The following is a 16,901-nucleotide window of genomic DNA, read 5'->3' on the forward strand; positions in this document are numbered from 1 at the left end:
CCCTATCAAACAGATATCTTTCAGACGTACGTATCTTATTTAGTAACTTTCTCTGGTCTAACAAAAAAACGCGCTTAGCCTATTCTCTACTAATTAGGAAAATGAATAATGGTGGATTATCTCTTCCTGACTTACAGTCTTATCTCCACGCTATACAGCTGGAAAGGTGGATTGAATTGGCTAAACCCCATAATAAGTCCCTACATATTGAACTGGAAAAAGCCCTACTAGGCGATAATGCCTGTTACCATTTCTGGGTTCACGCACACACCAAAAGGGGAAAACGCCCCCTCAGTGCCTTAACACGCTGCATGTTTCAGTACTGTAAAAAAACCGAGGCCCTGTCGCTGTCTACTTCCAAATTATCACCCATTGCCCCTCTGGCTGTCCTCCCCTACTTCCTAAATTCAGATAAAAGTGACTTCCATAGAGCATGGTTTTACCTGACCGAACTTAAGATTTCTGACCTAATTAACACCTCAGATCTTCCGGAATTTCTAAAACTGGTCCAAAGCCATATACCCAGTCACCTAGGATCTGTGCTAGTAGAGTTAGATATCGAGCTTTGTTGCAAAAAATACAAGAATCTATATGCAAAGACCCAGAAAGATCCCACTTGGCTTGAAAATTATACCCTATTTCCAAACTCTCCCCCTAAAATCCTCTCAAAACTATACTCCCAACTGATATTGGATTCCTCATGTGAGAAACCGACTTACCTGCGAGCATGGGAGGGAGAACTGCAGACTTCTTTGTCAGAGGAAGAAGTTAGAGTAATACTAAAGAACTCTCATGGATTCTCGAGGTGCATACGCATTCAGGAAAATTCTTTTAAAATACTATCAAGATGGTATAAAACTCCTGACTTCCTATACAGAGCCCACCTCTCCCCCACGGACAAGTGCTGTAAATGTCAGGAAGAGCGGGGCTCCATCTCCCACATCTGGTGGTCCTGTAGGAATATTTCAAAATTCTGGATAGAGGTTGAACATACTATCCCTCTGTCTGCAGCTCTTGAATCTCATTGTCCCCCGCACTAGTTCTACTATGGTTGCCGCAGAGCGATTTCAGACCTTCTAGTAGAAACCTGGCCACACATATGATCTCTGCAGCTAAATACATTATTCCAACTAAATGGAAATGCCCAGAACCCCCTTCCACTAAAGAATGGCTGGATAAAATTCACCAAATTTGCCTTATGGAAGAAATGGCAGGTTGGGAAAGAGGTAATAGGAAGGCCTTTCTAGAAATCTGGCAACCATGGTTGAACTTTTATAGGGCCTAAGGATGGTTTGGGGCTCTCCCCCTACCTTCGAGTGCCTGTACATTCACTCTTATGTACTCAGCTAGCGGGTCTGACCCCCCCCTCCCCTCACTTCCCCTTCAAAGTAATCATTACTGGTACGACTAGGCCACTATCAACACCTTCTCAATTGACGCCCATGCACAAGATAAAGGTATCCTGTCTAATCTCACTCAAAGATATATTACGTTGCTTAACCCTGAACATAGCTATGATTTTTTAATATATATACATACATCCATGATATAAAGATCTGATTTGGACCCTACCGTCTGTTATGTTTTGAGACAGTTTTTTCTTCTCATGTTGTTTGACAGTTCAGCCGAATTTTGTGGTCCACAGCTGAAGGTCTCACTAATCCTCATTAGCCTCAGGGTTATTGTACCATAAACTTAATGTTCCTTATTACCATACTATATGTAACAGCTGCACAGTGGACTGGAATTCTTATCACTATATGTTTGCATCATTTGAAACACTTCTCGTCTATTTGAATGGGGATTGTCGATTCAAACTTTTACAACTGTACTGTATACCTTGCTTGTACTTTACGAACTGTACATGTTTGTTACTGCTTTTTCTTTATTGAAAAATGTCAAAAATAAAGAATTTACAAAAAAAGAAGGCACCTAGCCTCCCATCACCGAACCTAGTGGGAGAAACACCGTCAGAACCCACAAAGACACACTCCTGGTGCTCCACGTCCTGCCTCTTATCCTTCTCCTCTCTCCTCCCATTTGTCCTCCACTCCACCTTCCACCATGCTGTTGTTCATCTGGCAAAATGTAGGCTTCCGTGGCCCAAATGTTAGAGCGAAAAAAGATGATGACACCAGATAACCCTCTTGCCCTACGGCTGACCGCTGGCTTGTTGTAACTGCTAGCCCGCCAACTACTGCCATAAAAAAACTGATGGACTAGGAGGCCATTAGTAAATTCGTGGCCATTGGCACACCGCAATGGAAGGTCCCCAGAAGGAAATATTTCTCCCAGAAGGGCATCCCAGACCAATATGGCCACGTTCAGCGACAAGTGAATGTATCTCTGGCACACAGTGTCGGTGCCAAGATACATCTGACCACAGACACGTGGTCTAGCAAACACGGGCAGGGAAGGTACATAACTTTTACTGCCCACTGGGTGAACCTTCTGACGGCCGTCAAGCATGCGACCCATGGCATCCGTGTGGATTTAATGTTACCACCACAGATTGCATGCAGGCCTGCCTCTTCTTCTTCTCATCCTACTCCATCTTCGATCACCTCCTCGGCTGACTCCTCCTTTTCCACTACTACCACCTCTTCCGCTGCGCCCCCAAGCTCCCTAGAACCTATTCGACGTGCCAGGTGAGACGTTGCCATGCTGTGCTGCGGCTGTTGTGCCTGGAAGCCAAGATCCACACCTGCACTCCTTTCAGCTTTGCGGTCACAGACCGATCAGTGGCTAACCCTGCTCAATTTGACAGTTGGTAAAGTGGTGTGAGACAATGGTGCAAATCTGCTGAGTGTGCTGAAACAGGGAAAAATGACACACATGCCGTGCATTGCATACGTCCTGAACTTAGTCGTGCAGTGATTCATTGTCAAATACCCCGGGGTCCAGGATATCTTGCGGCAGGCCAGTAAAATGTCTAGCCATTTTAGAAGATTTTACACGGTCATGGCTCACCTTGCTGATGTTCAGTGGCGACACCACCTGCCCGTCAGACGTCTGATTTGTGACTGCCCAACGTGCTGGAACTCCACCTTGTATATGCTTGATAGGCTGCTCCAGCAGAAACATGCAGTTAATGACTACTTGTACGAACTCTGCAGCAGGACAGGTTCTGGGAGCTTGTTTTTTTTTTTCACCATGCCAGTGGCTGCTCATGCACAATGCATGTAGACTTCTGCGGCCATTTGACGAGATCACCAAACTGGTCTGTCGCAGAAATGGCGCCATCAGTGACATCATAACTTACACCTTCTTTCTGGAGTGTGCACTGCGTTGTGTCATTGATCAAGCCGTCAAGGAGCAGGAAGATGAGGAAGTCGCAATGCTGGATGAATTCCAAGGGATGGCTACTCCATCTAAGACAAGTCAACAGGAGTCTGAAGAGGAGTCAGAGTAGGATGGTGGCTGGGTGAAGGACGAGCAAGAAGAGCATGCTTTAAATGTTTCTGGGATCCCTGGTGTTGTTCGTGGCTGGGGGAGGAGACCAAGGACGACATTATCCTGGATGATGAGCAGGAGCCAGGCCACTCCACGGCTTCCAGTTTAGTGCAAATGAGTGCCTTCATGCTCCAGTGTTTCAAGAGGGACCCCGTATAAAAAAGCATAAAGGGCAAGTACCAGTACTGGATGGCAGCGAACTTAGACCACCAATACAAACACAAAATGGACATGTTACCAGCATCACAGAGGGCTGTCAGAATGCAGCACTTCCAGGCCTTGCTTAGCGAAATTCTGCATTCTGCTTTTGCGGGTGCTGGCAGAGGAATTTCCACTCACAGAGAAACAGTTGAGGGTACCAACCCAACAGAGCATGCAAGAAGAGGGCGGTTTGAAGATGTGTTGGTCACTTCGGATATGAGATCATTCTTGCAGCCAACCCATTGAGAGCCGCCCTCGATATCCAGGCTCAGGGAATGACTAGACTGACAGGTGTCCGACTACATCAGGTTAACTGCCGATGTGGACGCTCTGAGAAGCGAGTAACCCCTAGACTACTGGGTGTGCAGGCTTGACCTGTGAACAGAGCTGGCACAATTTGCCATGGAACTCTTGGCTTGCCCTTCATCCAGTGTCCTATCCGAAAGGACGTTCAGCGCAGCAGAGGGATCGTGACTGATAAGCGCACTCACCTAGCTCACAACAGTGTGGACTACCACACATTTCTAAAAATGAATGAGGCATGTATCTCGGAGGAATTCAACACCTGTAACGAGCATGTTTAATTGAATTTCCTCATGCCAGCACACAAATATCCACCAACAAACAGTCCCTGTCTTGGGTAAATACAGCAGCATAAGGGTCCATTCACACGTCCGTTTTTTCTTTCCTGATCTGTTCCGTTTTATGCGGAACAGATCTGGACCAGTTCTGGACCCATTTATTTTCAATGGGTCCTGGAAAAAAATGTACAGCACAATGTGTGCTGTCCGTTTCCGTTGTTCCGTTCCGCATGTCCGAAAAAATCTAAAACTTGTCCTATTCTTTTCCGCAAAAATCGGATCCTGGTACAATACAAAGTCAATGGATCCGCAAAAAACGGAAGACATTTGTAGGTCATTACGTATGTCATCCGTTTTATGCGGATTCCGTTCCTGGAAATTAAATCCTGCCCACAGAAACTTTTTTTTTTTCAATTTTTTTTCAAAGAAATCCAAACAACTTTATTTGCTTATTGAAATTTATACAAAAAACGGATGACATACGGATGACATCCGGAAACATTTTCAGGAACAGCGGATCCGCAAAAAACGGACCGAAATTCGGCATATAGAAAAATACTGACGTGTGAATGTAGCCTAAAAGGCCTTTTCTGTCCGTTGAATGCCTATTGTTTTGACCCTCGGAGGGATTCAACACCTGTGAGGACCACGTGTTTCAACTATTATCATTAGGTTTTTTTTTCAAGAGGGGGGATTTCGTTATCCATGTATTTAATCCATTTTTATATTTTTAGTTCTTTTAAACAATGTATTTCACCTCTATTTGTACTGGTCTTTAGTAAAATTGATATCCATTGACCGTCTAATAGACCTCCAGCCACATACTTACTTGTTCTTTTATGTAAGCTGAATGAATAATTTTTGGGGCCTGTAGTACACTGGCCTGCTGGAAAATTGACATCCAATGACTGTGTAATCTACCTCCAGCCACTTACTTACTTGTTTTTTTTTTTATGTATGCTGAATGCAAAATTTTTGGGAGCTGTAGTACACTGGCCTGCTGGAAAATGTATATCCAATGACCGTGTAAACTACCTCCAGCCACATACTAACTTGTTCTTTTATGTACGCTGAATGCATATTTTTTGAGACCTGCAGTACACTGGCCTGCTGGAAAATGTATATCCAATGACCGTGTAAACTACCTTCAGCCACATACTTACTTGTTCTTTTATGTACGCTGAATGAATAATTGTGGCAGCCTTGGAGGAATTTAACACCATTGACTACCACGTGTTATCGAATTTTAAGTATTATCTTTAGGGTTTTTTTTCAGGGGGGGGGGGGGGATTTCGTTAGTCATGTTTTTAATCCAATTTAATATTTTTAAATATTTTGTTTTTTTAAACATATGTATTTGACCTGTATTTGTACTGGCCTGCAGTAAAATTGATATCTATTGACCTTGTAATATACCTCCGGCCACATAATCATTTGTGCTTTTCTGTCAGGTGAATGCCTAATGTTTGGGGCCTGTAGTCCACTGGCCTACAGTAAAATTTTTATCCATTGACTGCATAATGTACCTCGATCTACATAATCATAATTTCTTTTATGTAAAGTGAATGCCTAATTTATAGGGCCCGTACTACCGTGGCCGAAAATAACAATTTTCTAGGCTCCAACAGGGCACATTTCAGAGAATTTCCCTTTAAGACGCATAAAAATGTCCCCTGATTAAGATACATATTTTTTGTTAGAATTTTTGTCATTGACCCCCCTCTAGTATGTCACTGTCCATGTTGTGGGACTATTTGTGCACTTCTACTAAGTATTTGGTGGCTGCAAATATGAGCTGAAGGTTTTTCAGGTTCGCCTGCCATTAAAGTGAATGGCGCCCGGCGCCGACTTGCGGTTTGCGAACATTTGATCGTGTTTGCGTGATCGCGTTTGAGAACCGTCCCGGCTGATGTTTGTCCATCACTTCTGGTTACATCAACTGCAAGATATATGGGAAATTGTTGGTTTTCATAGAGTGACACTGACATTTATAGCTATCAGGAAACACATGGTTAACACTGTTAACAAATGGCATGTTTAAAATATCACTGCACCATCGCACTTGTTATGCTATTTAAAAAAATAAAATAAAAAACTCCCTTCATCGGGAAAATATGTTTTTTTTTTGTATATAAACTTTATTCTTTTCTTTCTTACAACATATAATCTTTCATCGCATCAATAACATAATATAGCATATTCAATATTACTACTTTAACAAATATTATTTGTTATCACCCGGGAACCCACCCACCACCCCTGAGGGAAGAGGGGGAGAGAGAGGAACAAGAAGAAAAAAATTTAAAAAAAAACTCAACCTAATATGGCCATTTATTCCAAATCTCGTCAAATCCTGCTGGATTTTTAGTATAGCACTCAGAAACCCGTTGAATTTTGATAAGATTAACTGTGGGCGCATCTTCTTTTATCCATTTCCTGAGTATAAGGAGTCGAGCTTGAAATAATATTTTACCCAAAACCAATCGTACCTCCTTCTTTAGGCTACTTTCACACTAGCGTTCGGAGCGGGTCCGTCTGATGTTTCATCAGACGGATCCGCTCCTATAATGCAGACGTTTGCATCCGTTCAGAACAGATCCGTCTGCATTATAACTTAGAAAAATTTTCTAAGTGTGAAAGTAGCCTGAGCGGATCCGTTCAGACTTTATATTGAAAGTCAATGGGGGACGGATCCGCTTGAAGATTGAGCCATATGGTGTCATCTTCAAGCGGATCCGTCCCCATTGACTTCCATTATAAGTCTGGATGGATCCGCTCACCTCCGCACGGCCAGGCGGACACCCGAACGCTGCTTGCAGCGTTCAGGTGTCCGCTCACTGAGCGGAGCGGAGGCTGAGCGCTGGCAGGCGGATGCATTCTCAGTGGATCCGCCTCCACTGAGAATGCATTAGGGCCAGACGGCTGCGTTCAGGGCCGCTTGTGAGCCCCTTCAAACGGAGCTCACGAGAGGACACCTGAACGCAGGTGTGAAAGTAGCCTAAATTTCAGATGTTCAGTTGCTCCCAATATACAAACTACTGGATCTTCGATCACCTGAACATCCAGAAATACAGATACAATCTCTGCTATCTCTTTCCAATATCTGAAAAGTCTGGGACATCTCCAAAAAAAATGAATTAAATCTGCATCCGTTTCCCTACATTTTGGGCAATTATCCGACATTCTAACACCCATTTTCTTTAACATCTTAGGAGATCTATGTAATCTATGTACTATAAAAAAAACTGTGATATTTTGTGTGAACCCCTATCCGACACCGTTGGATAACTTCTAAGGGCATCTTTCCATTTCTCATCAGAAAGGAGAGGCTGGAGTTCTTTTTCCCATTTTTTTTTAGCTAGTATTGTAATCCGTTCTTTCTTTCCTTCCATCAATATCCCGTATCTTTTTTTTGTAGTACCTCTTTTTTCTCCTCCGTCAGTGAATTTGTATATTCGGTCTGATTGTTCCTTTCTATATTTATCTAATTTTAGCCCTGTCCTCAAAGCGTTCCTTAACTGAAAATATTTATAAATATCCTTTTTTTCCCAGTCAATATAACTCATGATCATTTGGAGTTCCTTCAAATTTAAATTTTTCAAAATAGGTGTATATTGAAGAAACCCTTTTATCCCGAGTAATTTTTTTATGTGCCCCCATATGTGATTCATTGCATTCATAATTCTATTTCCTGTGATATTTTTATCAAGTGTACCCGATTCCATTATCTCTAAGTGATTGAGTTCCCCTCTCCAACCCATTTTATTTAGTTCCTGTCTTCCCACTGTCTTCCCTGTTCAAGCTATCTCTTATCTGACTATATTGTGTTATCAAGTAATACATAAACCAGTTAGGAACCGCCAAACCACCCTCTCTCACTGGGAGCTGAAGCACTTATTTTTTTTATCCTAGGGATAGAGCCTTTCCATATGAATTCCCCCATTAGGCGATCAAATAATCTAAATATCTTCTGCGGGAGTCTTATTGGGGCATTTTGTAACACATAAAGTACCTTTGGTAGAAAAATCATTTTTATTAGATTTACCCGACCTTGAATAGAGAGTGGTAATCTTTTCCAAATATGTATTTTGGTTCTAAGTTCTTTTATTACAGGGAGTAGATTTAATTTTTCATTTCTATATTGCCGGAGATTTGTATGCCTAAATATTTAAAACTCTCGTTTTTCTCAAGTACTTGAACCCTTAAATCCCTCCCTAACTGCCCATCACCCAATACCATCATATGGGATTTCGCCCAATTAATATTTAGTCCAGAAAAAGCACCAAACTTATCTATTTTATCTAATACCCTGGTAAACTGATCTCCTGTGTTGTGCTTAAATATCAAAATATCATCAGCATACATTAATAATTTTTCGTCTCCTTCCGCATATTGAAAACCTTTTATCTCCCGGGGAAAATATGTTTAAATTCACATGATGTTATCAGTAAAAACTTTGTCTTCTTCAAAACAAGTATTTCAAAAATTATGTCGTAATGGCAGCTGAAGCTTGCCCATGTTTATACATGCAATTGCAGTAGTCTCAGAAGACACAGTCACTTTTTCTGAAGAAGTGTCGAAAAATTATACCTTAATGGAGACAAATGGCTTTCCCTGTATACACATAATATATACACACATAATAATGTCAGAATAAACATTTGCTTGTTTGGAAAAATTCTCCCTTTTGTTTGGGAGCAGAAGCAGTACAGTCTGGAACAGACAAGACAGTAGACATGTGTGTGGCTATGTAAGGGTAGCAGTAGTGGTGACTGTGTATGGTAATAGTAGTGCCAGTAGGCAGTGTAGCAGAGCAGCCAGCCACACAATAGTGAATATGATTGTGACCACTATCAGCAATTATAGATTTATTTCTCTGTCTTAGATAGAGGTGTGTGAAAATCCTTCTAGAGCCACGCTTCATTCATTTTGAGAAAAGTGAACTTTTGTACACTGACATAGGATAACTTTGTCAGTTTGGGTTTGCAATGCCTCCTGCAGACTTGAAAACCCTGAGATGACACTAGAGTCTGGACAAGATAGTACAGCGAGAGCAAGTTGGGCCAGTTCCGGCCACTGTTCCCAATCTTCCTGCCCAAAAGTCCATGAGGTCAGGGATTGGTGCTATATGCTGGAGAAAAGCCACGGTCAGGGCTGGTGTTCCCATATAGGCAGGGGGTCAATTGCCCCCGGGCCCCCGAGTCCTTAGGGGCCCCCAAGCCCACCACCCGACACCGGCTGGTCCCGAGCCTTTTTTTTTTTTTTTTTTTGTGAGGCTTTGCGCTGGAGGGGGCCTCGCTTTGGCTCAGAGAAGGGGGCCCATGGCGGCAGCAGGTCACAGGGAGATGAACACTTTGTGGAAGCGTTCATCTCCATAGTCATCTGTATCGCTATCGCCGTCCTCAGGACAGCGATACAGTTGCCTGTGCTGTTGGGCAGGGGAGGGAGAGGCATCTCCCTTCCCTGTTCCTCTGATAGGCTGCCAGCACAAGGCCCGCAGCCTATCCGAGGCGGGTGCAGGTGGCGCGATGATGTCATCACGCCCCCTGAGCCGTACAGCGTAGGACACAGGCCGGAATAGGCCTGCATTACATCGCTGTGTGATGGAGGTAAGTATAAGTGTTTTTATTTTATTTTTTTATCAGACTTTTACTGCTACATGGGGGAAGCGGGAGGCATTTGATAGTGGCACATGGGGGTGGGGGGTTGGCACTTGATATTGGCACATGGGGGAGCGAGAGGCACTTGTTACTGGCACATGGGGGTGGGGTGAGGGTTTGGCACTTGATCCTGGCACATGGGGGGGTTGGCACTTGATCCTGGCACATGGGGGGGTTGGCACTTGATACTGGCACATGGGGGGGTTTGGCACTTGATATTGACACATGGGGGAGGCACTTGATACTGGCACCTGGGGGGAAGAGAGACACTTGTTACTGGCACATGGGGGGGTTTGGCACTTGTTTCTTGCACATGGGGGTCATGGAGAGGCACTTGTTACGGGCACATAGGGTGTTTGGCACTTGTTACTGGCAAATGGGGGGTATGGAGAGAGGTGCTTGATACTGGCACATTATTATGGGGCACAGTATTGGGGGTAGTAGGATGATTTGTCCAGAAGTTGGGAGGATGATGGAAAAGTAGTAAACTAAGATTTTTTTGTTGTTGTTAAACTGCAGAGATGAAAAATGGCGACAAAATGGTGGTCTGGTCTGAAGGTTCTGAAAGGAGAAGACGAGGACAGAGAACATTTACATCAAAGGAGACGTCACTGGATGTAAGAGGTATGGGGTGCTGTATTTCTGTAGTGATGGGCGGACGTTAAAGTCAGCAAGGGAGGGGGCCTTATTGTTTTTCGCCCCAGGGCCCCATTTCACCTAGAACCGGCCCTGGCCACAGTTCAGGTAGAACTGAACCTGGTTGTTCAAGAAATATGTCTCTATTTACTGATTTGCATCCACCTGGTGCGGTAAATTAAAAAAAAATGCTTTGTCATGCTCATGAGACCGAACTGGATGCTGCTACTTTTGCTATTTGTGATAGCAAAGGCATTAGAGGAGGGGAGGGGGTGGGAGAGACTCTGCGATGGGAGAAATGGGTCTCCTGGTCAGACCTGTTCTCCAAAAGCTGGGTCAAGCTGTGTACACAGTGTATTATGGCAATACAGCAATTTGGCCTCCCTTTCAACAACAGCAAATAACTTCCCCACTTTGCTATGATAGCGAAAACATGGCTATCCAGTAATTATCAGATTGTTTGATGTTAACAATACATCTGTCAGTTAGTGTTGAGGTAATTGAAGTATCAGAAGTGAACTTCAGGAAAAATTTGATTAGTCACAAAGCCGAATTCCCTCATGCTTCGTGATAATGAATACATTTTTCCTAAAATGGTTGAAAATAAAAAAAATATAGTCACTTCATCCACTTGCTCACAGAGAGGCCGTCTGTTCCCATCTTAATTGAACAAAACCTGCCAAAGGACCTGCGGCTAGCGTGTTGACCCCACCACGTGTTCACACTGGGCACATAGTGACGCCATCAGCATAATCAAGTGGTGACATCAGCAACCTGGTCAGGTGGGAGTTAAACTTGCACATCATCCATTGGTGGGGGTGTAGAGTTGATTACATTGGCCTCACATGATCAATGGCTGATGGCGGAGCGGAGTAGGAGTAGTCTGAGTGTGAGAAGCAGTACTCTAAATGATGTTGATAAGGACTCTGTACTGCATGTGGATGCGGACTGGCTGCCGCAAAGTAGACAGGGAGAAGGAGGACAGTCTTGTTCCGAATGCATTGGAACCACTAACATGTTAAAATGGCCCTAGTGCCTACATTTGTGCTTTAATGCCCACAGCTTATTTTTATCCTGCAGATCTTCCACATGGCAGTGCCTTTTTCTGCCAGCACTGTAGAGAAAAACTTTAAGAAGGTGTTGCCCAGCCACATAAAATGTATTTTTGAAAACTGATTACAATGCCACAAAATGAAGTAATGATATCATTCTGATCCAGTGCCGCTTCGCTTCCGCTGCTTCCTGTAATCTAGCTGGTCTCTGTACTTCCAAGTCAGTGCCAACCCAGACATGTGACTGCTGCAACCAGTGGGAAGCGAGCGGCGGGAATCAGTAAGGTATCACTACATTTATTATTTTATCACATTCTAAGCAGGTCATAAAAAAAAACTATGGGATACATTTATTAATACTGGCATTTTAGACGCCGGTCTTAATAAAGCCCTATAGCTAGCGGAGGATCTGCCGAAGTTATGAAGGGGCGCCGACCTCTCCATAACTTTAGAGCATCCAGCACCAGTTCAAAATGTCTTACATTTAGACCATTTTCTAAGCCTAAAACAGGCGTGGAAAATTGTAAATGAGACGGAACTGCTGCCCCGTTAATTTCCCCGCCAACGCCACGCCCACAATTTTATACCTGGCGTGAGCGGGTAGAGGTCACAGATAGCGGTGAACTTAACTGTTGCTCTGCCATCTGTGCCTGAAATACGTCTAATATAGGCATATTTCAGTATAACATGTGACTCCCTGTATGGCTAAACAACCCTATTAATTTTGAACTCTGATCTAGGGTTTGAATCTATTTTGCAGTCTAAAATGGGTTTTGATGCTTAACATGGGCTATGGAACCAAACATTTTCTATTTCTGTAGCTGCATCTTTGGCCACTTTTATTTTGGCAGTACAGTATTTTGTGGAACAGCAATGTGGCACATGGCTCAGCAGCAGGCACAATATTGTTGGAAGCTACAGAATGGAGGAATTAAAGGGGACTGCAAAACTGGCGGTTTCTTTGGTATAGAGGTTGGGGATGGACTGCGGAAGCAACAAGTCACATGTGTAACCTGAATCTCCTGGACCCTAATGTAAAATCTGTAACAGGCCATTTATTAATACTGGTGTCTTCTTACATAGGTTAGGGGGTGGCACACCCTGGCAATAGATACCTGTGCAGTAAAGTCTGCAGTCTTTAGGAGAAATCATCTTGATGGTCTGGACCAAACTGAAAAGAAAAGGAAAGTAAACACAAAACAGTTGAGATGTCACCTGTGAGTCAGTGGATTTACATTGGTTATGCCGTGACTTTTAAAATATGTTTAAATCTCTTTATTAGAAAGTAAGGTCACACTAAATTGATTTGAGGAGGGGGCAAAGGGGGTGTGGGTTTACAATTTGTCTAGTCTGCCTAGGGTACCAAAATACCTTGTCCCTGGTCTCCCTGTGAGAGAGAGGTCACAATAATGCCTCTGCACTTTAAAATCAGCCTCATGAGTATTTCTACGTATGAAACTGCTGATCTGAAGAAGGAGAGAAGAGCGACACTAACCACAGACGTTTCAGCCAGTTAAAATGCTTGTGAAAGGATGCAAGTAAACAAGCATCTAAGTGAGCGGGAGGAGTGCAGGCTAGTTGTAAGGCCTCATGCACACGACTGTTGTGTGCATCCGTGTCCGTTGTTCCGTTTTCCGAGATTTTTTGCGGACCCATTGACTTTCAATGGGTCCGTTGAAAACTCGGAAAATGCACCGTTTGTCATCCGCGTCCGTGATCAGTGTTTCCTGTCCGTCAAAAAAATATGACCTGTCCTAGTTTTTTGACGGACAACGGTTCACAGACCCATTCAAGTCAATGGGTCCGTGAATAAACACGGAGGCACACAAGATTGCCATCCGCGTCCGTGATCCGTAGGCTACTTTAGCACAGACGGATCCGCAGATCCGTCTGCATACAGCTTTTTCAGAGCTGGGTTTTCAAATCGTGAAAACTCAGATCCGACAGTATATTCTAACACAGAGGCGTTCCCATAGTGATGGGGACGCTTCAAGTTAGAATATACTAAGAACTGTGTGCATGACTGCCCCCTGCTGCCTGGCAGCACCCGATCTCTTACAGGGGGCTGTGATCCGCACAATTAACCCCTCAGGTGCCGCACCTGAGGGGTTAATTGTGCATATCATAGCCCCTGTAAGAGATCAGGTGCTGCCAGGCAGCAGGGGGCAGACCCCCCTCCCTCCTCAGTTTTAAATTCATTGGTGGCCAGTGCGGCCCCCCTCCCTCCCTCCCCTGTATTAAATTAATTGGTGGCCAGTGCGGCCTCCCCGGCCCCCCCCCTCCCTCCCCTGTATTAAATTCATTGGTGGCCAGTGCGGCCCCCCCTCCCTCCCCTGTATTAAATTCATTGGTGGCCAGTGTGGCCCCCCCGGCCTCCCCTCCCTCCCTACCCTGTATTAAACTCATTGATGGCCAGTGCGGCCTCCCCTCCCCCCCTAATTAAAATCCCCCCCCCCATCATTGGTGGCAGCGGAGAGTTCCGTTCCGATCCGACGCTACTGCAGTCCTGGCTGCCATGGTTACTTAGCAATTTTAGAAGGATTATACTTACCTGCACTGTCTATGACCGGCCGGGCGCTCCTCCTACTGGTAAGTGACAGGTCTGTGCTATAAGCAATGCGCCACACAGACCTTTCACTTACCAGTAGGAGGAGCGCCCGGCCGGTCACAGACAGTGCAGGTAAGTATAATGCTTCTAAAATTGTTAAGTAACCATGGCAGCCAGAACTGCAGTAGCGTTCTGGTTGCCATTGTTACCAATCGGAGCTTTGAATTAGGGATTTGAATTGGGGGGGAGAGGGGAGGCCGCACTGGCCACCAATGAATTTAATACAGAGCAGGGAGGGGGGGCCGCACTGGCCACCAATGAATTTAATACAGGGGAGGGAGAGGGGGCCAGGGGGGCCACACTGGCCACCAATGAATTTAATACAGGGGAGGGAGGGGGGGCTGCACTGGCCACCAATGAATTTAAAACTGGGGAGGAGCGCCGGTCTGGCAGCACGGCAAAATAGCGACAGGATAGATCCGACAGGGTGAACAGCCTGTCAGATCCGTCCTTCCACTAGTGTGAGTGAACGAGAATTTGTCAGGGGGAGGGAGGTTGTGAAAAGTAATGACAATGTTCCTAACCCTATATTAGGTTATCTGGATGTCGATATGACGAGGCTCTATAATGTAATTCATCAGGCATGTGGAGATGAGAGGTCACTTTTGTCTCCTTGTGCAGTGTCTGGCAGCTTCTCTCTATCTATCTATCTTGCTAATTGTATCTATTACATTGGTATATACTGCACCTGTGTGTGTTATTATATGCAGGTAGTAACATTGCCTATAGCTCCCTGCTTGCCATTCTCTCTGTAATACCCCTTTCTACCCAGAAACACTAATGACATACCACTTTGAGTTTCCACACAATAAAAATGTGGAAACTTAATTTCTAGTATAGCAAGCTTCAAGGGTGGTGTGGGTGGTGTGGCGTGGTAGTACTCACAGTTCGGGCATGCCATGGCCCATGCAGGGATAGGAAGGACACACCTTTCCTCCCTTTGGGGCATACCCTGGTTCTGGGGTTTCCTTGATGGTGAAACATTGTTAGGTGCAAGGCAGGGCCCCTTGGCAGCTGAAGATGATGTTGGTGCAGTGTGCAGGAAATAATGAGGCCAGGTTAACAGCAGAATGGTTCTTTACTGAAAAATTAAATTCAGATGCATTTCAGTTCTCAGCAAGCATGGACTGGCAGTTCCTACACAAGTACGATTTTCACAGTTATCACAGGTTACACGACTGCAGCATTAGTTAACAGGCCTGTTTTTTTCTCTGAAGAAATATTTCTCACACTCTACAATTTGTCTCAAGCTTAAGCATCAAGAAATAGGGGTGCAACACTTCTACTATGCAACTACGGGGCAGGCATCAGTGTCAGACTAAGCTCTGCACCAGTGGCGGACACAGACAGCAGAGGGCCCCTGTGCAAGGAATGTACACCCCCAAACTACACATACAAATATGCATTATTGGGACATTCACACAATTCTAACATTTTTGGCTCTATACACCACCACAATCGATTTGAAATTAAACAAACAAGATGTGCTTTAACTGCAGACTGTCAGCTTAATTTGAGGGTATTTGCATCCAAATCAGGTGAACGGTGTAGGAATTACAACAGTTTGCATATGTGCCCCTCACTTGTTGGGGGCCGAAAGTAATGGGACAATTGGCTTCTCAGCTGTCCCATGGCCAGGTGTGTGTTATTCCCTCATTATCCCAATTAAAATGAGCAGATAAAAGGTCCAGAGTTCATTTCAAGTGTGCTATTTGCATTTGGAATCTGTTGCTGTCAACTCTCAAGATGGGATCCAAAGAGCTGTCACTATCAGTGAAGCAAGCCATCATTAGTAGAGTTGAGCGAACACCTGGATGTTCGGGTTCGAGAAGTTCAGCCGAACATCCCGGAAATGTTCGGGTTCGGGATCCGAACCCGATCCGAACTTCGTCCCGAACCCGAACCCCATTGAAGTCAATGGGGACCCGAACTTTTCGGCACTAAAAAGGCTGTAAAACAGCCCAGGAAAGAGCTAGAGGGCTGCAAAAGGCAGCAACATGTAGGTAAATCCCCTGCAAACAAATGTGGATAGGGAAATGAATTAAAATAAAAATTAAATAAATAAAAATTAACCAAAATCAATTGGAGAGAGGTTCCATAGCAGAGAATCTGGCTTCCCGTCACCCACCACTGGAACAGTCCATTCTCAGATATTTAGGCCCCGGCACCCAGGCAGAGGAGAGAGGTCCCGTAACAGAGAATCTGTCTTCATGTCAGCAGAGAATTAGTCTGCATGTCATAGCAGAGAATGAGGCTTCACGTCAGCCACCACTGCAACAGTCCATTGGCATATATTTAGGCCCAGCACACACACAGGCAGAGGAGAGAGGTCCCGTAACAGACAATCTGGCTTCATGTCAGCAGAGAATCAGTCTGCATGTCATAGCAGAGAATCAGGCTTCACGTCAGCCACCACTGCAACAGTCCATTGGCATATATTTAGGCCCAGCACACACACAGGCAGAGGAGAGAGGTCCCGTAACAGAGAATCTGGCTTCATGTCAGCAGAGAATCAGTCTGCATGTCATAGCAGAGAATGAGGCTTCACGTCACCCACCACTGCAACAGTCCATTGGCATATATTTAGGCCTAGCACACAGGCAGAGCAGAGAGGTCCCGTAACAGACAATCTGGCTTCATGTCAGCAGAGAATCAGTCTGCATGTCATAGCAGAGAATGAGGCTTCACGTCAGCCACCACTGCAACAGTC

General features: G+C 44.7%; 1 protein-coding gene across 1 annotated transcript in view; it reads left to right on the forward strand.

Annotated features, from left to right (window-relative positions):
* Positions 1-16,901, forward strand: part of LOC122942223 (deleted in malignant brain tumors 1 protein-like) — a 485,901-nt gene that overhangs the window by 167,219 nt on the left and 301,781 nt on the right. The window lies entirely within an intron of this gene.

The sequence above is a fragment of the Bufo gargarizans genome, chromosome 6 (genome assembly GCF_014858855.1).
Source record: "Bufo gargarizans isolate SCDJY-AF-19 chromosome 6, ASM1485885v1, whole genome shotgun sequence".
In the NCBI taxonomy this organism is placed as follows: domain Eukaryota; kingdom Metazoa; phylum Chordata; class Amphibia; order Anura; family Bufonidae; genus Bufo; species Bufo gargarizans.